The sequence below is a fragment of the Dioscorea cayenensis genome, chromosome 20 (genome assembly GCF_009730915.1).
Source record: "Dioscorea cayenensis subsp. rotundata cultivar TDr96_F1 chromosome 20, TDr96_F1_v2_PseudoChromosome.rev07_lg8_w22 25.fasta, whole genome shotgun sequence".
Classification (NCBI taxonomy): Eukaryota; Viridiplantae; Streptophyta; class Magnoliopsida; order Dioscoreales; family Dioscoreaceae; genus Dioscorea; species Dioscorea cayenensis.
In genome coordinates, this window is record NC_052490.1 from 12591365 (window position 1) to 12595538 (window position 4174).

The 4174-nt window shown below is 42.9% G+C and overlaps 1 non-coding gene across 1 annotated transcript; it reads left to right on the forward strand.

Annotated features, from left to right (window-relative positions):
- The first annotated feature begins 2884 nt into the window (after positions 1–2884).
- LOC120252292 lies at positions 2885–2991 on the forward strand. Its single transcript, XR_005533835.1, has one exon. It is a non-coding gene; the product is annotated as a small nucleolar RNA R71 (small nucleolar RNA).
- Positions 2992–4174: the final 1183 nt, after the last annotated feature.

Sequence of the window (4174 nt, forward strand, 5' to 3'; positions counted from 1 at the left end):
TCATCTAAATCAAGAGAATGCCGCATAGCTTCATCAAGGCGGTATGTGAGCTTGTCATCTCCAACTCTCAAAGTTAGGTCTCCACCGTCCATGTCAATTAATTCCTTGGAAGTCCGCAAAAATGGCCTCCCAAGTATCAAGGGTACATCCGCATCCTCATCGACGTCTAGCATTACGAAGTCAACCAGAAAAATGTACTTGTCCACCTTAGCAAGCACGTCTTTGGTGATGCCCCTCGGATGTCTCACCATTCGATCCGCAAAATACAAAGTCATCCGAGTAGGCCTAGGCTCGCCCACGCCTAGCTTTTGAAAGAAAGTGTATGGCATGACGTTGATACTGGCCCCTGAGTCTACCAATACCATTTCTTCACTCAAATTGCCAATGTTACATGGAATGATGAAGCTTTCCGGGTGTTTCTTCTTGTTCGGCATGTTCTTTTGCAAAACCGCCGAGCAAGATACATCTAAAATCACTGAAGCACTATCCTCTAACTTCCTCGTGTTGACCAACAAGTCTTTCAAGAATTTTGCATACTTAGGCATTTGAGCCAATGCCTGACAAGGTCCCCTTGCGTATATCCCGCAAGTGCACGGGTTTGTCGAAGTAATAATCCCGGATGAGCGAGTATCGAATCCACAGGTAGTAGGGAATAAAAACACTTAACCCGCTTCTTAGCATTGTGAAAAATCAGTAGTGATAAGTGTGATAATGATTCAATTCTCAAAAGTAAAAACAAGTAAGAGTGCACGAGCAAAGGAGGAGGTAAGGCAATCAATAAAGATGGGGTACTCGGATAATGCTCCACCTAGGACAATTGTTTCAAGTGCAAGAACCCTCTATTATGCTTCCTAATCAATGCAATGGTGAGTCATGGAAATCCTTAAATACATAGTCCCAAATCTAAAGTCAACTATGCCTAACTCTATACATCCTAGGGTTCACAAATTCACAAGTACCCACTAGGGGTTTAGCTCTCCATGGATCTAAGTACAATCAAAGAAATAGAATGTAAAAGCAATGAATCCATAGAGAAACCCCTTCGATTGTCATGTCGATGGTCTTGTCGAAAGTGCTCTACTCATCGTCCAAGGATTCCCTTGTCCGGTATAGGATACGCCTCGACGGAAGCTCCCCTACCAACCTTCTTCCTAAGGAATGACGATGTCGGAGCCATAGATCCTCTCCAAAACCTTAGCCAATACCTCTCAAAACCCTAGCCGAAACCCTCTCTCAAGTTGGTGAAAAGATGGAGAAAAGAATGCTGAAATCGGGGCTGAATCGGCTTTAAATAGGGTTGGAATCGGGCGACCACACGGGCCTGTGGATTTTACACTCGCCCATGTGGAATTTCCACATGGGTGTGTATAATTTCCACATGCCCGTGTGGATTCTCTGAATTCTTGTTTTCTCAGCTGGCTGTGAACAGTAACTGCTATAGTATTCTGCCAAAAATACTCCCGAATCCACTTTTCATCAAGGTAACATAAACGGGCACACGTTTATGCCGTGGATCGGTTTGCTTCTTCAATCACGGATAAGTTGATGTAGATCTTGTTCTATATGCATAAGTCGGAATACTTGATTGTGACTGCCCTTGTGCCCTTCCAAATGGTTGTGCTAACTCAAATACGGGGAGCTTGGAACACACTCTAGCATCTCGCATATGACTCATATCTTCGCGTTTGAACTTTAGCAAAATTTCCTCCAAAATCGGTGCATTGTGATCCACATTGGCTTCTTTCCTTCATAATTGGTTTCACAACCCAACCTGTATAAAAGTAACATAAAAACACACATATTAGTGTAAAAACCAGAGAAAAGTAATGCTCAACATAAGGAAAGAATGCTTCGCATTAATATCGCACAAGCACTTATCAATGCCTCAACAAAAGGAAGATTGATGTGGAGTTGTTTGAACAAGCTGAGGAACTTCTTGTACTGTTCTTCCCCTTGGTCATTCTTTAATTTAGAGGGATAAGGGATTCTTGGCTTCAAAGGTAGGTGTACCACCTCCTTCTCTTTGCTTGCTCCCTTCTCAACCTCTATAACCTTGGGTGCATCTTCATTTGGCTTCTCGCTCGGAAGCTTACCCTCAACCTCACTACCACTTCTCAAAGTGATCACCTTCACATGCTCTCTAGGGTTGGTCTCGGTGTTACTCGGCAAGCTTCCTTGTGGCCTTTCAGATAAGGACTTTGCAATCTACCCTACTTGATTTTCAAGATTATGCAAAGAGGCTGTGTGGTTGCGAAGTGTAGCCTCAACTGATTGGAAACTTGTATCAGATAATTATACAAACCTAGTTAAGTGCCCTCTCCAAATCGTTCATCCGGGTCTCCAAACCTGAAACACGATTCTCCATGTTTGGGGCTTGCTGTTGTTGTTGGAAACTCGGTGGCTCTATGGCCTTTTGTGGACCTTGGTTGCCCCACGAGAAATTGGGATGACTCTTCCAACCCAGATTGTAGGTATTGCTATATGGGTTTCCTTAATTCCTCATGCCATTACCCACAAAATCGACATTCTCAACCAAAGATGCATCACCAATAGATATCGGGCAATCGGAGGGAGCATGTCCTCCATGACAACTGGTGCAATTAATCACGGCCGTCACTCTGTTCGAAGTTAGAAGATCTAACTTCTTACTCAATGATTCCACTTGAGCCGTCAACGAAGTCACTACATCTATCTCATGGAGACTGGCCACCTTTTTCTTCTCCCTAGCATTCCTTGGTAGCTGTTTAACCCCATTTCTTCAATTAATTGACGGGCCTCATCGGCGGTCTTGCTACCTAAGGTACCTCCTACTGCCGCATCCAAGAGTTGCCTTGTACTCAAATTTAAACCATTGTAAAAGGTATAAACAATCATCAACTACGGGAATCTGTGTTGCGGGCACTTTCTCAGGAGCTCCCTGAACCTTTCCCACATCTCAAATATAGACTCCAATTCCAAGTGTACAAAGGATGAGATATCATTCCTAAGCTTTGCGGATTTTCTGGGAGGGAAATATCGGCCAAGAAAAGCTTCTACCATCTCCTCCCACGTGGTAATTGATGCTCAAGGTAATGAGTGTAGCCACTGGTTTGCATTATCCGTTACCCCATTTATCTTCAGCATATCACACACCTCGAGAAAGTTCTCTATATGACTGTTTAGATCCTCATCGGCCAAACCATTGAACTGTGCGGATTGCTGCAACATATGGATGAATGCCGCCTTCAGCTCGAAGTTCTGAGCTGTAATCGGGGAACGCACAATGCTCGATTGTGTCCGCAATACTGAATGTCTGGCATAATCGAATAATGTCCACTGCTGCTCATTCTGTTCTGTAATGCTTTCATATGCTTCTACTTGCAAATCAGCTAGATTAGACTGTTCTTGCACAGGTTCTTTCTCTTTTCTTCTAAGTGTACGTTCGAGCTCGGGATCTCCTTTAATCAATAACGAAGGGTTCCCTCGGGTCATATTCTGGAGCTGCACAAAAAGAAAGAAAACAAAATCAGAATGATGATAGAAAAGAAGTTATGAAATAGAATGAATGAATAGCTAAGAAAACAAAGTGCAAAGTATCTTTACAAGCCTACTCCCCGGTAATGGCGCAAAAAACTTGACACGTCCGTATACGCATGTAAACGGTAAGTGCACTGATGTCGAAGTAATAAGCCCAGATGAGTGGGTATCGTATCCACAGAGAGTAGGGAATAAGGACACTTAGTTGTTTCTTAACTACTATAGAAGATGAATAGTGATATGTGTGACAAAATATGAAATAACGAAAATAAAAGCAACAAGATAGAGAGCACAAGTAAAGGAGACGGTAAGGCAATCGATAAAGATGGGGTACCTGGATATTGATCCGCCTAGGACAATCATTTCAAGTGTAAGAACCTTCTATTATACTTCCTAATTGATGCAACTATGAGTTGTGGAAACCCTTAATTATAAGATCCCAAATCTAAAGTCAACCATGCATAACTTTATACATGTCCCGGAGGAGAGATTAAATAACCTCTCAACCTCGCACTCGCATGGAATTGCAATGAGCTCTAGGGACTCCAAGTGATAAACCCTATTCCTGTGTATAGATCTACCACTTTGGTTTGGGTGGAAGATCCCTAACCACAATTAAGCCCTAGGTGCTAAAATCACTTCAACGGTTTACTCTGTT